Source organism: Lissotriton helveticus, chromosome 9, assembly GCF_964261635.1.
Source record: "Lissotriton helveticus chromosome 9, aLisHel1.1, whole genome shotgun sequence".
Lineage (NCBI taxonomy): Eukaryota > Metazoa > Chordata > Amphibia > Caudata > Salamandridae > Lissotriton > Lissotriton helveticus.
In genome coordinates this window covers 1150178537-1150205128 of record NC_136070.1, presented here as the reverse complement: position 1 = coordinate 1150205128, position 26592 = coordinate 1150178537, and the positions used below count along the sequence as shown (strand labels likewise).

Here is a 26592-nt window from a genome sequence, read left to right as displayed (position 1 = left end):
CTGTGTCTCCACTTTGGAGTAGTGCACCCAGAAACCTGAGTTTTTGGGGTATCCTGAGGGTGCCCCTCCCAGCTCTTCTACCACTTGGGGTACTTCATTTCCCGGAATTTAGTCAATGGGCATCTAGGGACTGACTATGACCCTCCATTGGGTTACCTTCCCAACCCATTTCCACAACAGCAGAGCCATAGAGCAGAAGCAGTCTTGCTCATGGGCCTGAGTAACCCTATTCACATGTCTGTTGTGCTGATCTAGAGAAACCATCCTTTCCACTACCATGGGCTATCTAGCACTGGAATACCCGAGAACAGTGATGGGGATCCCATTTACTGATACCTTATGGAAGTAACAACTCCCACTTTTAGTGATCACAAGCCCACTCTCTGAGTCTATCTCCCAATGAAGGGAGACTAGGCATGTTCTACCATCTGCACTGGGGGACTACTTTTTAATAAGGCCACATTCGCCACCGCTGTAGATTTTCCAAAAGTGGACGGGCTCTTTGGACACACAGAATCCCTCTGCTTGTGCCCATTGCTTTATCTGAAATGCAGTGCTACCCACATATCACTTTATGCAAAGGCATTCTAAAAAACAAACTAAGGTGTAAAGTAAAGTGATAAATCCTATTGTTGAAGTAAAGAGTCACAATGTATTTGTCTGTGACATATCGCCCCTCAAAATAAAAGCCGGCACATACTCATAGTAGAAGAGAGATCTATACTCCTGTCACTGAAGCAGAACTGCTGATCTGTACTCACTTAAAACAGTGACCGAAAGTTCACTGAATTTGGAAGAAAGGGAGGACGAGAGAAACACCGAGAACATTCAAAGCAGTGGGGTTGAAAATGAGGCGCTCTGGGCCACCAACCACAAGAATCTCCTTCCTGTTTCTGAGGAGGTTCATGGGAACTGTTTCTCCCCATCTTACTCTGAGGCCTGTTTGTGTCTCCCTGGACCTTCCCCTTATTCTGCTAGAGGGAACTAAACCACCCTTCCTCGGATCACTCCCAGGTACCTTCTTGTAAACCTTGGTGCTAATGCAGTGAGACTATACTCCCTGACAAGGGTGCGGGTCTTGAGGGGATATGTCATACTGTCTTCCAACTCTAGGGCCAATAGTGCATCCCTCCCTTTATTGAGAATGTGCCTCATGAGACTGGCTCCCCAGTCCTACTCAGGGACCCTATATGCAATCACAAATGCGTTCAGAAAACAACAGGGGTAAAGGCAAAAAGTGTGGAGGTGACCCAGCAGAGAGGTCCAATTCCAACAGTACCCTATAAAATAACCAAAGGGACTATACGACATCTGTGAGTAAGCTTGATTCAGCCCCTAGCAGGATGGTAGCTAGACAATATACCACATTATGGAGAGAAATCTGATCTGCACAGATGGGGAAAGTTATACATCTCCTGGTTTAGTCGCAGCCATCAAAATAATCTAATCCCCAGGCTGCTCCACATCTTTCAGGTGTTGCCAACTGGGATTGATAAATTCACACTAGATGATTTGGAAAACATTTTAATCAGATTTATCTGACAAAGTGAGACACAGAGCAGTGGTTGGCAGGTCTCTATGTGATTTACTCTGGTTGCCACACACACAAACCACAAAATGGGTATTGTAGTCACATTACAAGTACACAGTTGGATATCTGGGACACCATAGCACTACGCTATAAAGTGACCACCTTCCATTCATTACTGATATTAGGCAACCCGCAATTTACACCAGTACTAGGTTTTCTGAAACATTCATATTGGAAAATGGGAGGCTGTAGGAGGATCTCCTACATATTTTTCAGTTTTGTGCAGATTGCAAAAACACGTATAGTCTCCCCCAACAAGAGATGATGAAGACTGTGCCTAGTAGTTCTTTACCACTAAGTCATTCTTAGTTTTACTGAGTGTCTGTAAGTGCCTGGTGTGGAATATTGAAAGGCATATTCTCATTTCTTTGTAATATGTGAACATTCTTTGCTTGAATGAACAATTTTGTTTGCTGCACAGGTGGTGTTTTGTGATGATTTACAAAGCTCGATTTAGATAAGATTGAGTTCATTCTTTTATTTCCCTTTGTCTGTTAGCATCTGAACTAAATGCTTTTTATTGAAATTGCTTAAAATGTGAGGCAGAACAGTGCACCAGATTCAGCAATTTTGTGTCAGGGCGGGACTTTCAGCAGTGTGCTTGTTTGGATTGAATTAGTTTTGATCACTGCATGCCACATCAGACATCCTTAGGATGAACACATTTTGAATGCAGATGTGGAATGTTGTGCAATTTTCATTTCTGTGAGATAGTATAACAGCAACATTTGCATCTCTTTTCTATATGACTGTTGTCATGCACAGTTAGCGGTATAGAAATGAAATCAAATGTGTACATCAAACACCACATTTTAATATTTACTCATTTCAATTTTATCATGCCATCTTCACTGTTGTCTTTACTAATATATGAAACAATAATAGAAGTGTTTAGTGGCATAAGCAAAGGGCGATATAACAGTAAACAACTACGAAAACCAAACAGGAATAAAAAATAACAATCCTAGACAAGAACAACTGGGGTCCAGAGTGCGGATACTCCATCCCTTTGGGAATCATAAAAGTAATTTTATAGTTGATACTGTTTTCAAATGTCAGTCTGATTAAGAGATTAGTGGTTAGCCCGCCATTTGCCAAGGGAGCTGATGTAATTACTCCACCCTTGCCCACCATATTTATAGATCTCCTTTGGCGTAGTGGAGATCTCCATGCCTTCAGAGAAACCATGCCTTTGTTTGCTCCACGGATACCATGTTTCAAGGGGAGACGACCTTTACTACGCAAAAGTTTCACAGCGGTAGGTTTACAACGCGGGTTTTACAACGCAAGTCGTTTCAACAACTTGCGCTGGAGGGCGCTGCAAGCTAAGGAATAGTACTATGTACTATCCAACACCTTCCCTACTGCATGTAGACTGGTGTTGGAATAGTAAATCGTACTGTCCCTAAGTTTCATGCGACCGCTCAGCAAATTTTTTTGCTTTACAGGAAGTTTGTGTTTGAATGACCATGACTCCTGGGAGTTTTCTCCCAAGATGTGGGAGGGTTATTTTTCTTTTTGTACTTTACGGAACTGTCAGGCTTTTACTGTTGTTCGCAGAAAGAAAAAAAGTCCATCAAACTGTTAATAGGGTATGGTGTGACTTATTTATGCCAATGACTCAATGGCCGTTGGCCTCTTGGTGTAAGGTTTTTGTAGGTGGAGCCAGTGGGAGCATTGCCTGTGAAAGTACGAAGTCCTCCTAATTCTATATAGAGCAGGTGGGCCACCAGTTTCCTTCTGTGGATAGCTGAGCCAAGCAGCTCTGAGCTGGTTGTTTGTGACACATCTTAAGTCACCTTAACCTTGTGTGCAGAATTGTATACTGATCGAGGAAAACAGTTGAACAACTCAGCCTACCTCCCTGCACATGCACCTCTGTGGCAAATGGGGCCCAGAATAAATGTTATAGCGTTCAGTAGTGAAAGGATCTGCACTTTTCATTTTGGGTGACATATATGGTGTACAGTGCTATTTTAGTTTAAATTGTATTAAACTGTAATTTTGTATTATCACGTTTCAAGGACCAGTGTATTCCCCTTGCATACATTTTGCTGGGTGCAGAATTTATATCTAAGATCACATTTATACTAAATACAATCTTTAATATATGTAGGTAACAGCATATTTTTCTGTGCCAGCCACTAGTGATAATCAGCCTTTGCCACACCACTTCATAGATCAAAGCCTTGAAGAATAATGTGCCCATGCCAGGGAGATAGCATCCTTAGACTGGATGAAGAGGATAGGGTAATTAGCTGTCACCACCAGCTCACTCTTAATTAAGACAGGTGAAGCTCTAGGTCATAACAATGGGGAGAGGTGAAATTTGTGTCCCTGATTCCAAGAAGTAAACCTGTAGACATGTTGGAGAGAAGGGACCAAGCCTGTACTTGCAGGGACAAGTCAGAGAAATAAAGTGCAATGATTTGGGGGAGAGATGTCCTATGAAGGCTCTGCAGGGTTGGGACAATCAGTGGGTGGTTTCTTTGGTGACAGATAGAGTTCCAGGGATGATGTGGCATCTCTAGATTGTATGGAAGACTTAGAAATGGCAGAATTATATACCTACCTTCTTAACCATCTGCATAGTCTAGATAAACTGCCTCATCTACCCTGAGATCCACAGGCCTAGGAGAAGGCTGTACTGTGAAAGTGAGGTTCTCCCAGCATGATGGGCAAACTGTCCATTGTCCTCCCTGATCCACACACCAGTCCAAAACTAAAAAGGGCAGGTGATTGAAGAGGAACAGCCCATCATAGGATGTACGGATGTAGTATTTCAAGCAGATAAAGGGGCAAGCTTGACCACGCAGCTCAAAGAGCCTATAACGCAGTTCCACCTGGAAGGGAGGCAAGCTAGTCCACCTGAACAGTGGTTTCAAAAAGTAAAAGCCTGGAAAGAAAGTGACTGCATAGCTGGGCAGAAGCACACTCTCTAAATCAAAAACTTCCTATTTACTACACAACCAGGAGCACAAACTAGCTGATAAGCTAGAATCCGCACGTTCTTAAGCCTTTTTTAGAATGTCACACCAGTGAGAGACCTCTTGTTATAATTAGTCTAGTTTTAGGTCTTTGTGATGGAATTGTTAGTATTCAGGTGTACCTGTGAGAGGATTTCTCTTACAGACCTCCATACCACGTTCACCATCAACGGCATTTTGAGGTAGTGTGTTGGGCATTCTGAAATGTTGGGTGAGAGACTGTTAATGGTGAGCTGCCGCATTTTGTATCGACTGGAGCTTGGTCAGACTTTTTTTGGACGCCCCCAAATAAATAACATTCCCATAGTCCATCTGGGAGGTGACCAGAGCATGAACTATTGTCTTCCGAGCATTGGTAGGTAGTAGGTCAAGGAGTCTCCTCAGGACTTTAAGGATCCCGAAGCATTCCCCCTCCACTCTTCGGATTTGCCTGTCAAACGTCAGTTTGGAGTCGAACCAAAGTCTGAGGTTTTTTACTTCTGCTTTCGGGGTTGGTATTTGATCTAATGTCTCGGACCACCTAGCAGAGGTCCAGATTGAGCCCCTCTGTTTTACTGCCATGGAGTTTCAGACAATGGTTGAAAATCCACGCTGTCAATTCCTCCAGACACAGGGAGAATTGGTGTGCTGTCTGTTCTTATTTCCTTGACAGTGTGACGATCAGCTTAGTATCGTCAGCGTATGACATGATGGTCACATTATGATCTTCCACTAGCTCTGCATGTGGTCCCACATAAAGATTGAACAACGTGGGACTTAGAATTGACCCCTGTGGAACTCCCTGCGTCGGGTGGATGCTCTTTGATGTATGCGTCTGTTGTTTCACTTGGAAGCTCCGTGAAGAGAGAAAGGACATCATCCTGCGTAAAGCAGAGCCTCTGACGCCACATTTCTCTAATCTTTGGAGAAGGAGACCATGGGGGACGGTGTAAAATGCCGCAGTGAGATCCAAAAGGATCAGTGCAGCGGTCTGCCCTTCATCCGCATATTTTTTCAAGGTTTCAGTGGCCAAGTGCAGCGCCGACTCCATTGAGTTAGCAACTCTTAAACCCGATTGTGAGTGTTGAAATAGGTCATTCTTGTTAATATGGTCAATCAACTGCTTATTTGTTACTTTCTCTGCGCTTTTTGCAAAGAAAGGTAATAGTGAGGTGGGGTGTAGATTTTCTAGCACAGCATGGTCTATTGACTGCTTTTTCCTTAGTGGACGGACTTTCGCTTGCTTCCATTTATAGGGAATTTCTCCGAGCTGTAAGGAGCGTGCAATTAGCTCAAAGATATATGGCATAATTACATTTCCTCCCTGCATTAGGATCTCTGCATGGGCTGGATCTACTGAGGATACTCATTTAATTGCACTAGCTATGCTCTTCAGTTATTCTAACTCTGGCACCCTAAATTCATCAAGGGATACTCCCCCGAATGCTGTTTCTGACCTACATTCTGGGATCCTACCTTGACGTGCTTCAGCTGGAAAAGCGTCATAGCTTCCAGACACTTTTTCTGTAAAGAAATCAGCCACTTTATTGCAGTTCTCCACTGAGAAGGTTATTGGGTTTATTAGATTTTCGAGTGATTTAAGGGATTTCAAGACCGAGAACATTTCTTTTCAGGAATTGCTGGCCTTTTCGATCTTTCCGGTATAGAAATCACACTGTGTTTTCTTTACATCTAGACATCAGTTTGGCCTTTGGGGAGAAGGTATGAGCAGAAAAATTCCCCAATAACTCTGCCAATAGTTAGCCCTTAGTCTTAGATCTTGAAAGCTCTTGTTCCACTTTACCCTTAATTGTAAGCCACCTTGTGTCACAATACCAGTAAGAGGTAGGGGGAAGGTTGCATTATTTCTAGCTACCACACCTTCCCGGTCACCTGTGGGTAGTGTTCATGTGGGTTAATAATCAAGCAGTGACAGGTTAGCAGTGCTGGTCCTTGAAAACAGGCTTGGTTGGTAGAAAAGCAGATTATGCGTGATCCTATTGCCAATATCTGGGGTCTAATGTAATCACTAACGTGGACTTGTTGGACGATTATGGTTTTCGGTAATGGGCTTGTAGTTAGTTCTTTATTGGATTATGGGTTTTATAATTGGTTCTTTTGATGGTTTCTCTGAGTCTTTATTTTCTCTTTCTCTTGATCTCTGCATTCCCAACCTCTTTCTTCTCCTTGTGCTCCCATTCTGAACTGCTAGTTACAAGATAAACCATGATAGTGGAGAATATGTCAGTGTCTTCATTTGTCCACCTGCTGATATATTACCTATGAAGAATATGTTATAGACACCATTATATAGCTTATACATTGGGCTTTGTTATGTAATTGGTTCTGGGAGGATGTTGCTTAGAAACCAAGGTTGGCCTCTCTGCTTCTGAAATCAAAGCACACTGGAACGGATGTATGACATTACAACGCATGCTTTTACATCGCATGCCTTTACAACGCGGTTTTTACAACGCATTCCTTTACAACGCATAGTGCTTTGGGGCGCTGGATAGTGAATTGTTTAATTTACTATTCCAACTCCAATCCCCGTGGATAGTAGGGAAGGTGTTGGATAGTACATTAAACCTATTCCCTATCCTAGAGCGCCCCCCAGCGCAATGTGTTGTAATGGTTTGTGTTGTAAAAGTTGCGTCGTAAAGGCACTGCGTGGTAAAAGTTGCGTTGTAAAGGATGTTTCCCCACTGGAACATCTTAGACACTTGCTTCTGCATGCTTGTAAAAGTATCTGTCCTTTCTGATGCATCCATCTGTGATGGGTTTGATTGATGGCAAGACTTTGCTGAGATGGTGGAAAAAAAGCCTCCCCATTTCCATATACATTTCATGATGACTGGGCTATGGAGTCTCAAATAAGAGAAATAGGCAGGGCATGGTAAAGGAAGTATGCAGAGTCACATCTAGAGAGACTACCTGTACTGACCAAGGACTATTTGAAAAGGAAAGGCAAGAATAGAACATGATTCTGTTGTGAAAACAAGCAGCAAATCCATGATTGATCATCTCTGAGCATCAATGAAAGGATGTAATCACACAAAACTAATGTGGACTGATTGCAGCACTTCCCCTCCATTTATATCAGATGATTTAGCTGCGTGTAGAATTCTTAGGTAAATGCATGAAGTATATATACAGATGCCTACGTCTCAAACATTTCAATTACTCGGTTAGAATTGCCTTTGTATAATTTTCCTTTCCCTGTTTACTATTCTAACATTCTTTTGCATTGTCAGCCTCATATTACCTGTGCTTAAACTTGTACAATCGTTGTGTATGTTCTATGCATGTATATCATACATGTATGTGTACATTTCACTGCTTATCTGTTTTGTGAAATAAACATAACATATGCGCCCATGCATGATGGCTTTTTACTGGTTCAGGTCTAGTTTGTACTTTGTGTATTAGTATTTAAAAACGTTTTAAATATGCAAAATATACATGCTTCTGAAAAATTTCAAATGATTTGCATAGCAACATGAATAATAATATTTAAAACACATTAAACTCCTCTACTGCAGCCTCTCAACACTTACTCCTACAATCTAGCATTTGGAGGTTGTCCCGTTACCACTTGAACTTTTAAAAGATAAGCAACCTACCAAGGGGTAGACACAACAAAGCCTAGCAGCCCATGTGAAAAGTTAGCACTCATTCCCACCGACCTCCCAGTGTCAGCCACTTGAAGGCAGGGTCAACTTTCCTTACAAAAGATGAATCAAGAAATGGGTCTCTTCTAATTGGAGCATACTGTCAGTCGTCAATGCTTTGACCACCCATCGTATATCAAAAGTAACACCCAAACCATTGTTTGCTTAAGTATGCTCATGCTTACCTTATACCCTTCACTGCCAGCGGTTGGACACTGTGCTCTAATCTCATCAACGTTTCCCACTCTGGACTCTCTAAAAGTGTAGACATTAACAACCTGCAAGTAACAATTGCCTTCATCAGTCACTATCACATTGACACCCTTCAGCAAACCTGAATCTCATTATCCTCCTCCCCAGATCACTCAGAAGAAAGAAATGTCATTCTCGATGTGCTCAACTGCAAGCCCCAGACCAATGCAGTGTTCAGTGCACAAATAAAACTGGTGCTCCCACACGCTTTCATCTAGTAAAAACATTATTCCAGACAAGATTTAGCTCTGCTGCCTTTCTGCATGGTCCCCACACGTTTTTTCTCCTTTATTGATTATGTTGTTGCTGCAGTGTATGGGCTCTGTCCTTATAACATGTGATATAATGTGTACACCCAGTTGGCTTATTTAATCTTTCAATAAATCTGCTTTAAGTTGGCAAAGAGAGTGCACCAGTTGTGTAAAAGTTAAGTGGTACATATGGGATGCAGTGTACATCTAATCTACCAACATGCTTGACATGAAAAGACTAGATCCACGTTAAGCAATGTGACATGCTTGGTTGCAAGGTATAGCTTTGCTTATTTATCGCTGGTTAGTATTTAGTAACAGAAGTGCTAAATCCATAAGGGGAGGATTTTACTTCTTTGGAGCATTGTTGTGTGACATGACTTCCAAAGATTGCAGAGGCTTACTGACTGCAAATCATTGAAAAAGAAGGACATTTGCACAAATCACAGACAGAAATCTACACGTCACGCAATTCTTCATGTCTCTATGTCTGATTGTAATTCTTTCAAAAATATTATTGTCTCAAGTTCTTCGAAAATCATACAGGATAAAATGTATATGAGAATTGATTCTTGATTTCCTTATGAAGCCATTAATTCTAACGAGTAAGAAAAACTAACATGTTCTACACATCAATTATAGCCCTGGACTCAGGAATGATATACTGAGGCTGCCAGATCATGGCTGATCCAGCATCACTCTTTAGTGGGGGTTATTTAAAGGGTTTCCAGTAATGTGTGCCTATTCATTTACTAAATGATTTACCGTGCTATCGTCCCATGCACATTTTGCAATAAATACAAACAACTGTGCTCAAGTGTTCAAAAAGGTAAAGTCTTTTATGGCCAATCATTCCTCCATCTTTACCTCATTCGGGTAATAAGGACACATTTACATTTGTGTAAACTATTTTATCATTAGACAATCATAACTTTAATATGTACTACTGTAGGGGTATGATTCCTTTATTTGTCACATAATTGTGAGCCTCTATTCACTGAAACCTATTTCTGCAAAAGCAGATATTTTCAGAAGTGAATGCATTGAAGGCAGAACAACCAGAGATTACATGTCATTCGTTATAATCGCTACTTCAGGATTTTTTTACAGACAATGAGGTGGACTAGGATAAGTAGGCAACATCTATGATGACAGCGCGCATTATCCTTGGTTTTTAAAGGCAGCTTTGAGAAACATCATTTTGATGTGTCAGTTAAAAAGTAGGTACCAACAAGTAACGGACTAACAGACTAAGACCTACATTTTTCCCATGTCAGGATGACCATTTTGATGAGCAATTAACACCATCGTTAGCAATTTACCCAAAAAGATTATATTGATAAAAAGCTTACCACCAGTGAGTTCCACAACATCATTGATTTATTTACTGCCAGACGTTCTGGATATCACTGCTTATAATTGAAGTGAGGTCTCATGTTACTGTGATGAGCTTTTCATCATGTATGGTACAATTTTCTATAAAACGACCACCTCCCTGGTCATTATGGATACTGTTTCCTCTCCTGAACTTTTATACACATACCTAATGCATTCTGAGTTTTGTAGCTTGGTTTTATTTCCATTGAGCTCATTAGTCTAAAACACCTCAAAATCAATGAGTTGCAGGTGAAAAGTTCCAGATTGGACTCAGTGTCATTAATGGCCTGGAGTAAGGTGGTTTTCCTAATTGTCTGTTACTGTACATTTCGCTGTACCTTCCACCACATTGAGAATAGCCTTCCTCGTGTCTAAACACAATGCATTTACTGAAGAGAGCTTTCAGACTTTTCTTAGAGACAATATCTTACATTTGTTTTTATGTTGGGGTTAATGGTGCAGGATGCTTGCAAACACCAATTTAATGGTGTCAAGAAAGTCCATTAAATTGCATGTTGTGTGGATACATTTTCTGATCCGGGGTAATAGGACTGCAACTTAAAACACGTCAGGTGTTAGAGGGTCTAGATATTGAGCATTGAGACAGGTCACATTGTGTGTATTTTTCCACTTCTATTTCCACTTCAAGATTGTTCCCCCTTAGTGTGCAATACTGAATGTTGATTTTTTTTCTTTCAGTTTTGAACAGACTATGGCCAAATTATGGTGGGGTTTTTTTAGGTTTTTTTTTAGCTTCAATAAGCTTTTTTCATTGTTACAGTCTATCCGCTGTTCACTGGATGGGCAGACGTGAAAGAAAAACAGAGGCTTAAGCTAACACATTAGGGTATTTACACCACCCTAAACCTAGCCATTACAGACATTGCTTTGGCCAAGGATCAAGGGGCTACCCTTGGCATTTCGTTTCAGTGCTTGACAAGTCAGATGTAAACAAACAACATGTTATACAATCAAGAGATAAAAACAGAATATCTGAACAAATGTAGACATAAAAGTACAACAATTATATGCACGGCACAGCACAAAAAGTTAAAGGAAATTATTGAAATGCACACTTAACCATTTTAAATTGTTATGTAAGGACAGTAAAATATGCATTATGTATAAACAATTTGATTTTATCACTCACATGACGTGTCTTTTTTAAGGCCACTGTAGGTGGCTGACTTCAGGCGCAGCCGCAGGATGTCACTCATAAATGTACAAGATAGAAACGTATGGCCCTTGTGTTTGGAAAGGAGGAGTGCTGGAATGTGAAAATGTAATGTTGCCTGAGACTTTGTAAAAACTTGCACTGGAGCTGATTTGACATTTACCATGGCAATGCTGTGACAGTGGGCATTGTAGGTCATATGTACTGCTATTCAAGGCATTGTTCCATGAAACACATCATTTCATCAATGCCTCTTTAGAGCAACAGCTGCTATGGAACAGCTTTTATGGTTGTGAGAATTATGCAAATTCTGAGGAGCTTGTAAATTCCACTGATTCTGGTCTTCCGACCCAGTGAATCAATTAGTTGTAGACATTGGGCGATTGTACATCAGAAACACTAACTTATTTTTCAAACCAGCCCATGTCTTTTCAATCTGAAAAATGAATATGCCTCGACTGAATGATACAAATACCTCTCAAGTAGTATTTAAGCATTTTTTTCTTATTTTGTTTTTGTTTGTTGACTGTATTTTACATATTACTTCACAGCCACTTTAGTGATGTTTTTATGTGATATATTAATGAGGATTCAATGAGTGATTATTTAAAAGTTAGTCTACATATGTTTCACTCTGTGGCCAGTGCAGCTGTGAGCTTTAACAAGACTGTAAAGCAAAAAAAATGGTTACTACGATAACAGCAATGATCTGCAAACAATTAAGAATCAAAAGGAAACCGTGATTCAGAATCATTGTAAATAAATTGCGCAAGAATTAAATGCAACATAGGGCTCCACATTCAGCATATTACATACATTATGCATTCAAAACAAAGTGTTCTGTATGTCATTAGGCGCATCGATTTTCAAGTGGTGTGAAATACTGTGAAATGTGTAAATTATTGAATAGTTCCCGAGTGTCCATTTTCAATAGTTTGTGTGAACCAGAGTCATATGTGGTTTCTGAATCTATTGAAAGTAAGTGTGCTCCTCGAAGAATCCCGTCCATCATTTGTTCTTTTTTTATTTTTAATTTTTTTTATTTCAAAAAGTTTTTATTGAATTGAATAGAAAAGTTTCGCATATACATTGTATACATTTGTATTTCTTGGGCTTCACATGTGTGTTGCTCGGTGGTAGCAAGCAAGAGAGAGAGAAAGAAAGAAGAAAGAGAGAGAGGGGGGGGGGGGAGTATTGTTTCAGATATTCGTCTAGGGCTGCCCACATGTCCTCTTTGGCTGTGTGGTTCGCCGCCTTGTGTTTGGCGGTGATGTTGTCTGCTGCTCGGAGGAATGTTACCCAGTTGAACCAGCGCTTGAAAGTGGCTTTGCTGGAGTTCTTCCAGTACCCCAGAATATTTTTAACAGCTGCCGCTAGGAGCATGTCTACCAAATCTCGTATTTCTTTGGATTGGAGTTGTGGCTCTAGGAAGCCGGTGATTATCCCTGCAAGCCCTCTTTGTATCTGGCAGCCCGTGATCGAGTCTATTAGGTTGTATACCTTGCTCCAGAACGCTTTGACTTTGGGGCATTCGTATAACATGTGGGCCAGGTCTCCCCTTGCTTTGTGGCAGTTCCAGCACTCACTGTTGTCGGTAGCCCCTACTCTCTCTAGTTTCGCCGGTGTCCAGTGTAATCTGTGTAGTATCCAGAATTTTGTTTGTGCTAGCTGTGGTGTGATCTTGTTTTTGGACGCTGATGTCCATAGTCTGGCCTTCTCTTCTTCACTCAGTGGTCTGCGGATGGTTTCTTCCCAGAACGCTATCGTTTTGTCATTAAGGGTGGTGGTACGTGGTGTGATTATTTTGTAGATCTGCGCTGTTTGGTGACCTGTTGCGTTAAGGTTCTGTGCGTATTGTATGATGGTTGGTTTGTGTTTGGAAAGGTTCGCCTTGGTGATGGCTGCTTTGATTCTTAGGAACTCGTAGAATTCCTTGTCTGGTAGGCCCGTTGTGTGTTGGATCATCTTGTAGGTGAGTGGGTTGCTCCCTGCCTCTAGTTGTGCCGGTGTGGTTATGCCTCTGCTTAGCCATTCTTTGCTGCCTAGCGTTTTCCCTTTGTATGTGATTTTGGAGTTGTACCATAATGACTCCCATTTGGTGCCTCTGATGCTTACTTCTAGCTCTTTATCTAATCTCAGTAGGGCTATTTTTGTGTTCCGTATTATTGAGTTTTTGGCTTCTGGGTGTTTGTTTGCCGTGAGGGCCATTATTGGGTCAGCCCCACCTAAAATGCTTCTCTCTAGCTCGAGCCATACTGGCACATAATCTGGTGTTGGCGCTAACCAGTGTAGCCCTTGTTTGGCAAGGCATGCCGACTGGAAGACCTTATAGTTTGTGAGGTTCAGTCCCCCTTGTTCTTTTTTCAGCCTGAGTTTTGCTAGACTTATTCTAGGTTTTTTACCCCCCATAGGAACAAGTTAATGGCTTTGTCGATTTGTTTGTGGAAGTCTGTCGTTAGTGATAGCGGTAGCATGGACAGCAAGTAGTTGAGCATTGGGGTGATCATCATCTTAACTGTCTCTACTCTCCCCCACCAGCTGACGAATTTGGGTCCCCATGTGTCTAGCTTCGTTTTGATTTTTTTCAGCATTGCTTCCTCGTTGTGCTCTAGTGTTGATCTGAGGTCTTTCCCGAAGAGGAGTCCCAGATATTTTAGGGGCTTTGTTTGCCACGCCAGGCCTGATTTGCCTAGTACTGCTCTGGTAGTGTGGCAGTTCATTGGCTTGCATTCTGACTTGTCCCTGTTGAGTTTATACCCTGAGACGTTTGCATATTCCTCTATTGTTTGTACCAGTGCCTCGATTGACTCCCGCGGGTTGCTTGTGGTGATCAGTATGTCGTCCGCATAGGCAGCGAGTTTGAAGGCATGACCTTCCACTTCCACACCTGCGATCTGCGTGTTAGTTCTGATCATATGGAGAAGGGGTTCTATTGCCAGCAGGAATAGTCCTGGCGACAGGGGGCAGCCTTGTCTTGTCCCTCTACTTAGGGTGAATGTTTCTGATGTAGCTGCGTTCACCACAACATGAGCTCGGGGGTTTTTGTATAAGGACATTATCATTCCTCTATATTTGTCTCCAAACCCGAATTTGCGCATGCATTCATTTAGGAATGGCCATGAGACTCTGGCGAAGGCTTTTTCTGCGTCTAGCGCAATCATTACTGCCTTCTCTGTGCTGTTCGCCGTGCGGTTTATTAGGTGGCAGAGCAGTCTTGTGTTGTCCTGTGAGAGCCTATTTCTCAGGTATCCCACTTGTGTTTTGTGTATGAGGGTTGGTAGGTATGCGTTTATTCTGGCTGCCATTACTTTCGCGTAGATTTTACAGTCTACTTTTATTAGGGATATTGGCCTGTAGTTTTGTGGGAATTGTGGGTCCTTCCCTTCTTTGGGGATGACAATAATGTTTGCCTCTGCCATTGAGTCTGTCATGCTTCCTTTCTCTGCGCACCTCCGGAATACTCTCACTAATATTTCCTTAAGCTGCATTTGGAACTTTTTGTAAAAGGTCACTGTAAATCCGTCCGGTCCTGGGGCTTTGTTGGGTTTAAGTGTGTCTATGGCCCTCCCTACCTCTTCTTTTGTTATGTTCTGGTCTAGCGCCTCACTTTGTTCGCGGCTTAGTTTGGGTAGGTCAAGTTTCTCGAGAAGGGTCGCCCCCCCATCCGCCTTTAGTGCTGTGTTTGCGGTGTAGAGGTCTTTGTAAAACCTCCTGAAGGTTTCGAGGATTTGTTTGTTCCCTGTGTGCGTTATTTTGTCTGTGTCTGTGTGTGATCGCCGCGACTGAGTGTTGTCTCTGTTTGGCTTTTAGGTACCCTGCAAGTGCCCTTCCGGCTTTGTTGGCTGAGCATAAGTTTATGGATTTGTATTTGTTTATCCATGTCGTTGCTCTTTCGCTTGATAAACTGTTGAGTTCATACTTCTTCTTCGTTAGAGCCGTGAGTGTGTTCCTGTCTAGTGTGTTTGCGATGTGGTTGTTCTCTAGCTCCTTTATCTGCTCTTCCAGTTCTTTAATGTGTTTGTTCCTTTTTTTGTTCATTCTTGCCTTAATACTTATAAGTTTCCCCCTTATTGTGGCTTTGAGCGCGTCCCACAGCGTCCCCTCCTCTGTGTCTTTTGTATCATTGAATAGGAGATACTCTCTGATCGCCTCCTCAATCTCTCCGATGTTGGTGGGGTCCTCAAGTATATCGCTATTGAGACGCCACCCCCTGCTTGGTAGCTCATTGTGTTTCCCGCTGATGGAGAGGGAGATGTGGGCATGGTCTGAGACTGTTATCGATCCTATTTCCGTTCTGTCCGTCAAGTGTGTGTGTGAGCTTGACATGAGGATATAGTCTATTCTGCTGTATGAGTTGTGTGGTGTTGAATAGAATGTGTACTCCCTGGCGCTAGGGTGTTGTAGTCTCCATGGGTCCGCTAGCGCGAGCTTGGTGCAGAGGTTTTTGAGTATGTTCTGTTCTTGTGTGGCGTGGCTCGGTCTGTGTGGGTGCCTGTCTGTGGCATTGTCCATTGCCTCGTTCATGTCACCTGCCATTATCACCAGTTCTCCCAGTGGTAGCCTGCTGAGCTCGCTTTCTACCTCCTCCCAGAACTTTTTTTTGAGGCATTTGGCCCATAGATGTTCGCTATGTGCATTACTTCCTCTCCTCTTTTGATGCTTGTGACTAGTCTCCTGCCCTCCGTGTCTGCTGTACTGCCCAGAGTCTTGAATTTCCCCTTCTTGCTTATAATGGTTATCACCCCTCCTTTCTTATTGATTGCTGGTGAGCAAGCTATTTCGCGTATCCAGTTTGCCTTAAGTTTGTTAGCGTCCTCTGTGGTTACTCTAGTCTCTTGGAGCACGTACACGTCTGCTTTGAGCCTGTTCAGGTAGTCTAGTGTTTTCCGTCGCTTGACGGGGTGGTTGAGGCCTTTGACGTTCAGTGACACAATCTTGATGTCTGATGTGATCTGTGCTAGGCCTTGGGTGTTGTGAGTAGTCATGGTGACCCTATGGAATCGCTGCTCTCAGGGTTGTGACCTTTGTGTGATCTCTGCCTACGGTGTTGCCTCGCCTCCCACCTCCCGTCTACGGGCCCCCCCCGGGGTCTGGGCTGGGATAGGGAAGTGTGTGTCAATAGGTGACGGGGAAGTAAGAAAAAAGAAAAGAGTACATAGCCCCACCAATCAAGGATTGTCCGCGCTGCCCGCTCCACCTCCCGCCTTTCCCCCCCCCACCCCCCCTCCCCCTTCCCCCTGTCAAAGTACTGTAAACGTGCGACAGCAGCGGTTCACCGCCCTCCGCCCCCCCGGATGATTAGATCTTCCCCCCCGCATCCTTCATTGTCAAGCGCTGATAAAGGATATCTTGTCAGTCTCTGTTCCCAGTCTGGCTCAAAGTTCAAAGTTCTGGGTGTGGTTGTTGGTCTTGGTTAGGTCTCGTGCCCATTCCTGGGCTGACTCTCCTTTGTCTTAGCTTAGTTCTGTCTTCCTTTATCTTGAGGTAGGTGTGTTTATTTTGATTGAGGTAGCAATGTTCGATTTGGTAAATGTCTTATCAGCCCGGTTTCTTGACAGTGACCTTAGCCACGTCCTGCTGTGCCATTTTCGCCTGTCTCCGAGCCGTCTGAGGATGCTCTCCTTTTTGCCGTTCCCGGACTTCTTTGTTCCATCTCCTCTTGGTCTGGTTCTCGTAGGTATTTGCGTAGCTCTGCCGGGTCGTCAAAAGTTCGTGTGCCCTTCCTATCTGTTATCCTCATTCTTGCTGGGCCTACGAAGCTACAGGTTATCCTGGCTCTCTTCATTGCCTCCCTTAGTGCTAGGAACGCCTTCCTTGTCTCTACTGTGCTCTTAGAGAAGTCCTGTGTGATGACAATCTTTTTGCCCTTCCAGTTGAGGGGTTGGCCTTTACGTGCGAGGGCAAAAATGGCTTCAGTGTGGTTGGCTCTCAGCGGTTTGCATATAATTGTTCTCGGGCCCTTCATGTGTGGCTGTCTTATGGCAGGCACTCTGTAAGCTTTATCAATTTCGAATGTTCTTTCGAAGTTTAGCCCGGTCAGCTTGGGTATTAAAACTTCGAGTAGTGCCGCGCACGAGCCTGCTTCTTCCTCTTCTCCTTCCGGTATGCCCAGGAGTCTGATGTTCCCTTTCCTGTTTTTGTCTTCTTGTTCTGCTAGCGTTCTTTGTAGGTCGCTGGATATCTTTGAAATGTACCGAACGTCCTTTTCCATGGTTCCCGATTTGTCCTCCATATCGCTGATTCTTCTCTCCGTTTCGCCTACTCTGCCTGCTATTTTACTCTGGTCGGCACGTATTGCTGTGAGCTCTAGTTGCACATTGTCCATGGAGATCTTTGTGGCCTTTGCCAAGTCGTTGGCTTCTGTTATTTTCTTTAGGAGCAGGTCCATCGCTGTCTCCGTGCTCTGTAGTGTCTTCAACTTGATTGGTGACTCTTGATTTGTTTTGATCTTTTTGATTTCGTTGGTAGTCATCCCGCCCAACCCTTTTACCCTTTGATGTGCGTGCGGCCACCCCTTCTTGTGCTGATCTGCTTGTTGTGTCTTCTGTTTGGGGCTGGGTTTGGCGTGGGTCCTGGCTTCCTCTGTCTTTGCTGTGTTTCCAAACGAGAACCTACTGGGCCACTTTATTGTCCTCGTTCTAGTTCGCCCTTCCGCCAGGGCTGCTTCCGCGTAGTTGCTTCGCCCCCTTCGCTTCAATATATCTTGGTGGCCGCCCTGAATTCGCTTCGCTCGCCCAGGGTACCTGTGGGTGCCGGTTTTAAGCGGTTGTTTGCCTCTGCTACCCCTCCTTCGTTTCTGTCCCCGCTCTTGTCTGTGTGGTACCTCCACTCCCAAGATGGCCGTAGACGGTCTGTGCCTTGGTAACTGTGGGCTAAGGATCCGCGACTGCTGTGTGCGCTTTCCCTTGGCTGCTCTTGTAGGGGTACGCCACTGCTCTCTGCCTGGTACTCCTTGGGGTTGCTCCAAGCGCTCTGCACCCGTGCGCACTGCACCCGTGCGTGCTATACTTGCGCTCGAGGTCGTTTCTTCCTTGGTTCCCCGCCCCTCACAAGATGGCCGCCGTTTGTATTGCCTTCTCTTTTAGGTGTTTGTGGGTTTCTGTGCTGGATAGCTACTTGGTACTGTGCCTACGACTGTTTCCTTTGGCCTCTCTTTGGCCCTGCTTCGCACTCTGCTTGCGTGCGCTCTGCCTCGGCGCCTGTCCGTTCCTGCCCCTCCCAAGATGGCCGCCGTTTACACTGCCTTCTCTTTTAGGTGTTGTGGGTTTCTGTGCTGGATAGTTACTTCGTACTGTGCCTGCGTCTGTTTCCTTTGGCATCTATTTGGCTTCTATTTGGCCCTTGCTTCGCGCTCTGCTTACGCACGCTGTACCTCGGAGCCAGCTTCCGTTTCTGCCCCTCCCAAGATGGCCGCCGGCGCTCTCAGACGACTGCTCGCACTGTCTCTGCCGCTTCGCTCAGCGCTGCCGCTTACCCCCTTCAGGGAGAGAAAGGACGCCGCGGCTTACTTGCTGGATTCCCCGGTTACCCTCTTGAGCGGCGCTCGCGGACCGTCGCTGTTGTTGTTGTCGTTTGGGCACCCAAGATGGCCGCCCCTCTTGTGACTTCCCCTGCTTCTTAGTCTCCTTTTCTGATCCTTTCTCGGTCATACTCCGTCGGTCGACTTTCGGGCGCCACACCTTGCGTTTCAGCATCCCCGTGTCAGCGCTGCCTCGACCAGGCTTGATGTCGGTGTAGCTGTTGCTGTGGCGCTGTTGCCAGGTTTTATGGCTCCGCCATCTTGGACAGCCACCCTCGACCTCCAGCCTTGTGGGATTCAGGCTATTTCTGCTTCAGGCGCTATACTTCAGATACGCTCGCCTGCCTCTTCTGCTGTGCTGTGTGTTCCTACACACCTCCTGCCGCTTTGTGCGGGAGTTCGATCCGTTTCGCCGCTTTTTTCGCTGGTTTTTTGCCCGGGGTCACGGAGCTCGCGAACTTAGGCAACCGCCTGCGCTGCCATCCAAGCCACGCCCCCCATCATTTGTTCTTTTTGCCCTCGGATGATGAGCAGCACACTCAGGCATGGCAAATGGTGGCGGACTCTGGCACAGAAATTAACATTGCTTCAATGCATAAGCAAATTATTTTGCCATGACCACAACTAGCTTTTCTATGAGTCTTACCTTAAAATACCATATTCCCTGTCTTGTCGCCTGCAAGAGCATCAAAGGAGTGTGTTATTGATGAGGAAAAGGAAGATTTTCTCATATCAAAAATAGTTTGTTTTGATAGGTCAGGCTACTGTTTAAACTGCAACTGCCAGGTTGTGCCAGCAAGCCCGGGGTCATGTTTGCCTGGTCATTCTAGCTTTCCATACCTTAGCATTACTTTGAGAACCTTGTACTACAGCTTGATATGAAAGTTAAATATGTCAATTAGAAGTTAGCCAATTTTATCATGTTTAAGTTGTCAGAGGACATGCACTGCTGCCTGGTTAGCAGTGTCCCAATAAATCCAGTCAAAACATCAGCAGCTTCAGTCCACAAAAAATGGAGGTGGTCCCGCCAAAAGAGGCACTTTCTTACAACCCCTCACCGTGCTACTATCTTAAGGTCACATGAACTTGAGGAAACATGTCTAAACATTTAAACCACAGATACAGAGTATAATACTATTGGATCTTGTTTCATCCATTGTCACCTTATTGTTTACGTGTCCACCAAAACTGTATTTCAAAAGGGTCCAGTCAGTGTGCATATAATACATTTCTAGGCAAATACAAAAATATATATATTGTGAGTTGAAACCCAGAGTTTTAAACAAAAGTCATTTTAAACATTACAGCCAAAGTGGAGGTTTAATAATTAAAATGTGTAATTCCCAACAGCATATACTCAACGTACCTGCTAATATTGCTTACCTTCTGCTTAGCTAACTGCCCAGAAATATCCAGACCCTGATGCTTTCTTATTAAGGAGCATTTTGGAGCTCTGTAGCGTCAAACCACTTTCCCTTCCACAACATTTTGAAGCACTCCCGTAAGCTAAGTTCCTACTCTAACCCTGCCTACTAATACACAATACAAACACTTTTGAGCTTAGTATGTACGTTAGTGACAGAAATAAAACCTAATATCCGAATTGATTTTCTTTATTCTATATCGTACTACACTCTGACTCATTAACATTTAGGGGCTGTGTTCTATGATAATGGTGCAGCTTTTGCACGCAACACCAGAGTGCCATTTTCCTTCTAGCTTGACCCGATGTGCACTTGATGCTCCATTCACCTTTTCAGCAGTGTACCAGTACCACAAAGTGCGAGGTTGGGTAATGTCTAGATGTATTGCCTCCCTTGCAGAAATTCTGTCTCTTCCTCCCCTTCCTTGTCATCTTAATGGTCCCTCCACCAGATCACAAAAGAAGCATATTCACCTAGGTGGTCCATGTGCTCAATGTAGCTCAACAATACATTGTGCTGCCTCAATAGAGCCTCACCGTGGCACAGCCCCGTCCCATCCTGGACCATGAGGTCTGCCCTGTGGCCAGTCAGAACCCTATTAATTTACCTTGAGTAGGCCGCAATGCCTGTCTTTGGCTGCCTCATGGCCACTCATAGGAGGGCGGGGCTCAGTTCGGGGTCAACCATGACATTAGCAGACTCACTATGCGATTGGTCAGTGGATGCACAGAGGTAGCCCTGGTGAGTGAGGTTTTGGAAAAAGGGGGCCCATGAGGATACACAGCTGTGGGGAGAAGAAAGAGTAGCACTGCTGACACAGCAAGGCAAATCAGAAATGTAGTGAAAGGTTACGAAAAACCATTACAATACAAAAAAACATGAATGCTAGAATGAAATATGGATACAACCTGGATCTTAAAACAGACATTTCAGAAGTGTCCATCACGGGAGCCCAGAATTAGGAAAATAAAATTACATTAAAAGCCATAGAGTGTAGCTTCCTGGCTGGAGTCAATCCTGCTTCAGTTACGACAGATCTGAGCCAATAACTGTGATCTATCTATAAGACGTGACATTAGCACAATATATGCTGAAAAATTGCAGTCTCATAAATACAAAGGTAAAATTAGCTATTTTTTCTGCCAGTTTAAAAATTATGAACGGCTTTCTGATACATTTGGCTGTTAAAGTGGGGCAAGAATCATATATGTATGCTGGCCTAACATACAAAGGCTAGGTCTAAAATGGGATGGCATAGTGAGAAAAAGAATGATCGATTTAAACCAGATCTCTTGACTGGGAGTGAATTTTTTATTTGTTCTCCATTTCGTCCATCATTTGTGTATTTTTTGCTCTCTCGCACTAAGGGGCACATTAGGATTGCGGTTAATCCGCATCCTCTGGGCCGGCGGAAGCCACCGCCGGCCTGGAGGATGCAGATTAACCGCTGCGGACTGAAAAAAGACCCCCGCCAGATTAGGATGGCTGGGGGATCTTTTTTCTGTCTGCCGCTTTTCCGCTGCGGTCGCCTTCCGTCCGCGGCGGAAAAGCACTAACATGGCTGGCGGTGTCTATCAGACACCGCCAGCCATATTAGTATGTCAGCGGTGCTATGCCTTTACACGGCGGCATTTCCACCTTGCAAAGGCATACGGACTTTTCTTTGGGGACCCGTTGTGGGCCCCCAGGGGTGAAGGGGGGTGGGGGGTGCACATGGGGGGTACCTATGGTACCCCCCTGCCTTTGCGTGCACAAAGCGGCAGGCACCACGCGGTGCCTGCAGCTTCGTGCACGCAAAGGAACACATGCTTTTTTAACATTGCAGCGTGTGCTGCTTCAAGCAGCACCCGCCGCAATGTTAAAAATACAGGATGACCGCCAGGGTGGCGGTCACATCCTAATTAGAACGGAGGGACCGCCGCTGCCCCTGCGGACGGTCCCTCCTCCTCTGGGGTGGCGGACGCCATCCTAATGAGCACCTAAGTGTGCAGGGTATGCTCAGACGTTGGCCTCGGGCTCACTGTGCAACTGGATTCAAGCTAGCCTGGCTGATGAGGCGTGATACCCCAAAAACGGTCCCAGGATGCTTGTTTCTGATCCAGGGAGGACCTGGCTTGGCAGTTCGAGCTAGACTGTTTCTGATAGAAATAGGGGTCTCTATTTGGCAATAGTTTGCACTTTTGCCCAAGTAGGGACTCTTCTTCCTATTCAGGGTAAGGGTGATACACTTCTAAAATAACCCTTGCAACCCCTTGGTAATTTGGCACAAGCAGACAGGCTCATCTCAGAGGCATTTTGTAAAGCATTTGTGCATACATATATTATTAAAGTTAAAACACTACAAATGGATACCACACCAGTTTAGAAAAATAAGTATTCTTTATCTAAACCAAACAAGACTAAAACGGCAAAAATGCACAATATAGTAATAAAAATAGTTCTGTTCATAGGTGATGCATCAGTTTCTTACTGCGTGGGGAGCTGATATGTCGGTTTCTCACTGCGTCCCCCAGCGATGTGACAAACCTGGTGCCTCGATGCAATGCATGACGATCCGGATCAATGCGATACATGAAGATCCGGGGTGTGCTGCAATGATACCAGCCGAGTCCCCTTGATGCAATGATTTTTACACAGCAGGGCTTGTGTCAGAGTTGGTGCGGTGATCTCGGACGTCAGAAATCGGTGCACAGGACTCGTCGCACGGGCGACAGTTCAGGCACAGGCAGGCGCTGCATCGATTTTTCTGCTGCGGGATGCATTGGAAATTCTTCTCACACTGCTGCGATGTGTCAGAACCAGGGGGATGCATCGATTTTCACAGTTCTTTAGTCATTTGCATTTCCCAGCTCCAGAAACAATCTACAGAGGACCAGAACACTGGCAGGAATCTCTTGGCAGGTCAGAACTCCCAGCAAAGGAGTTCAGGGGGGCCTGAGGGTGAAGTCTTTGTGTCCCTGAGACTTAAGGACAAGAGGCAAGTTCTACTTCAAGCTCTTGGAGATCTTCCTCAAGCAGCCATGGGATACATCACACAGCAAACTCCTTGTCCTTTCCTTGGCAGAAACTGCCACTGCAGGCCAACCCCAGACAGCACACAGCAATGGGGCAGAACTTCTCTTCAGTTTCTCCAGCTCTTCTCCTTGGCAAAGGTTCCTCTTGCATCCCAGATGTAATCTAAAAGTGAAGGTCTGGGTTTTATAGTACAACATCTGTTGTTCTCTGGAGGCAGAACGTGTCTTTGCCCAGCCAGAACCAGTTCTGTTCTCTCTGGTCCAGCTGCCCGACAGGAGGTGGAGACAGCATTGTTCAAGGCAGACCAGGCCCATTCAGGTGTGAAAGTAATCTCCTCCTGCTACTTTGAGCGCAGCCCTGGTCTATCTAGCCAAGCCCTGACTCACCCTGGAAAGGGCACACCACACCCCCGAAAGTGGCTGTCTGAACAGAATGCACATCCCCAGCCCCTGTCACTCCAAAGCCAGATAGTCAATACACAAACCTAACAAAAACACACTGGATGGCAAAACAAGAAAAAATCTACTTTGTAAAAGTGGTATTTTCAAACCCAGAATGTAACAACCATTCTCACTAAAAGATGCATCTTTAGATTCTGAGTTCTGGCATTCTAAACTCTATTGTCCTGTCTTGTTCCCAGGGGCAGCTATACTTATAAAATGTTACAAGTAAACTCCCCATTCTATCCTATGGGACAGATAGCATTTCAATAGTGAAAAACACAATTGGCAGTATTTCACTATAAGGACATGCCACACACATTAGGGCATGTCCTACCTTTCACCTACGCTGCACCCTGCCCAATGGGGGAACGTTGGGCCATCCCTGAGGCTTGGCTCACATGTAGGAAGGGGGACGGTTAGGGCCTAGCAAGTTGGTGCACTTCACAGGTCGACATGGCAGTACCAAACTGAGCACAGACATTGGAGTGGCAGGTCTGAGTTAAATTTACAGGCTGCTCATGTGGGTGGCACAATCAGTGCTGTAGGCCCACTAGCAGCATTTGATTTACAAGCTCTGGGCACAAACAGTGCACTGTACTAGGGACTTACCAGTAAATCAAATATGCTAATCATGGAATCACCAATCAATAAACACAATGTACAGAGGGAGCACTTGCACTTTGGCACTGAACAGCAGTAGCAAAGTGCCCAAAGCAATCTAGACCAGCAAAAACAAAGTCCAAAACACAGCAAAATAATAGAAAGCAAAGGCAAAAATACAGGGAAAACCCTCACCAATGATGCCAGGGCTAACAATTACCATGAGGAGGATTGTCAAGACTGATTTGCATATGGCTGGGTTTAAACTGGGGTAGCTTGGTGAGCAAACGAACAGTGAAGTTAACCCAGATCTCTTGAGTGGGCGTAAATGTTTGATTTGTTCTGATTTCCATCCATTATTTGTGTGTTTTTTGCTTTCTCGCTCTAAGTGCGCCGGTATGTCCATATATGAGTCCCGGGCTCACTGTGACATTGGATTCCAGCTAGCCTGGCTGATAAAGGGTGATACCCCGAAACTGGTCCCAGGATGGTTGTTTCTGGTCCAGGGAGGACCTCACTTAGCATTTCGGGCTGGACGGCTTCCATGAGGAGCAGGGTCAAACCTGATTTGCATATGGCTGGGTCTAAACTGGAGTGTCATGGGCAGCAAAAGTACAATAGATTTAACCCAGATCTCTAGACAGGGGATGAATATATGATTTGTTCTTCGTTCCATCCATCGTTTGTGTGTCTTGTGCTCCAGGTATGCCCAAATGTGGGTCCTTGGCTCACTGTGCCACTAGATTCAAGCTAGTGGGGTTAATGAAGGGAGATGCCCTTAAACTGGTCCCAGGATGCTTGTTTCTGGTCCAGGGAGGACCTAGCTTGACAATTCTGGCTGGACTGTTCCCATGAGGAGCAGGGTCAAGACTCATAACCAGCACAAAGGAGTCAACAACTAGCCAAGAGAGTTCTCTCTATGAGTATTATTGATATTCAATATCCTAAGAGGCTATGACAGACTTTGTTTTTGTTATACTCTACTAAAACATAGTCCGGTATATTCAAATTTGTTTCAGTCCGTGGAGAACTTACTCGGTTGCACTGGCTCCCGGTGAGACAAAGGGTTTGTTTTAAGTCCCTTTGTACAGCCTACAAAAGCCCTCAATGAAACTGGCCCTGACCATCTGAGGCAAAGATTTAAATGGTATACCCCCAGTAGGACGTTACGATCCTCGGGTGCTAAATCTGTTCAAACACCTACCTTTAAAAAAAACGTCTGGGGAGGGAGGAGTTTTATCACCTGCACATCCAAGTTGCCGTTCCACCTGAAGAATGCTGACAATCTTCTCTCCTTCAGAAGGGGTCTGAAGACCTGGCTGTTCTCTCCTTGATCGCATTGACTAACGTCAGCGCCAGGACACCCTAGGGTATTTGTGTGCTTCTTACAAATCTCAATAACATAACATAAGAGGCACTTATTTCTCAAACATGCAGCTTGTCCAGCTCTCTTACAGAGCTTTGTAGATATATTTCCCATGAGCTGAAGAAATGATTTACCTTTTTACCCCTGAGACTGTCTACTATCATAATTTGGTACTGATGCTTCCTTGTTCGGTTACCTGCAGTCAATTTCTCAATTTAACAAACTTTGCCTTGTCTGCCGGATGCATGATGTTACAACGCGGTTTTTACAATGCGATACATTTACAACGTGGTCATTACAACGCAAGTCATTACAACGACTTGTGCTAGAGGCACTGGACTTAGAAATAGTATGATTTACTATTCCAACTCCAGCCTACGTAACAGTAGGGAAGGTGTTGGAATAGTAAATCATACTATTCCTTAGTATATAGCACCATCCAGCGCAAGTCGTTGTAACTACTTGCGTTGTAATGACCGCGTTGTAAACGTATCGCGGTGTAAAAGGCCGCGTTGTAACGGTTGTCTCCCTGTCTGCCAGAGAAGGATCAATTAATCGAAACCCACCAGTATCTATACTTGTAATGAAGAGCAAGGTGAACTGGAAAGGGATATAATAAAGTACACCTAGCCAGGTCCAAGCATTTGTCAAATTTCCCTTGATGTGATTCCAGGCCATAAACCAAAAATGGCAAAACCTTGGCATAGATCCAGAAAAGAGGAGTTCTCCTTTGAGACACCTCAATATATAATTCAGCTTTCATGATGTATGAACGGTTGGTGTTTGCTTTTGAGATGCATAGGATGGGTGTCAAACCCATTTTTTTACAATAGGCCAAAATAGTTATAGGAGGTAGTCCGAATTATTGGTCGAACCCCCAAGGTCCGTCTTAATCTTCCATCTGAAAACATTTTTTTTTGCAGGTTTACCACAAAAGATAAAG

General features: G+C 44.4%; 1 protein-coding gene across 1 annotated transcript in view; it reads left to right on the top strand.

Moving 5' to 3' along the window:
* Positions 1 to 26592, top strand: part of CACNA2D3 (calcium voltage-gated channel auxiliary subunit alpha2delta 3) — a 2522256-nt gene that overhangs the window by 1216090 nt on the left and 1279574 nt on the right. The window lies entirely within an intron of this gene.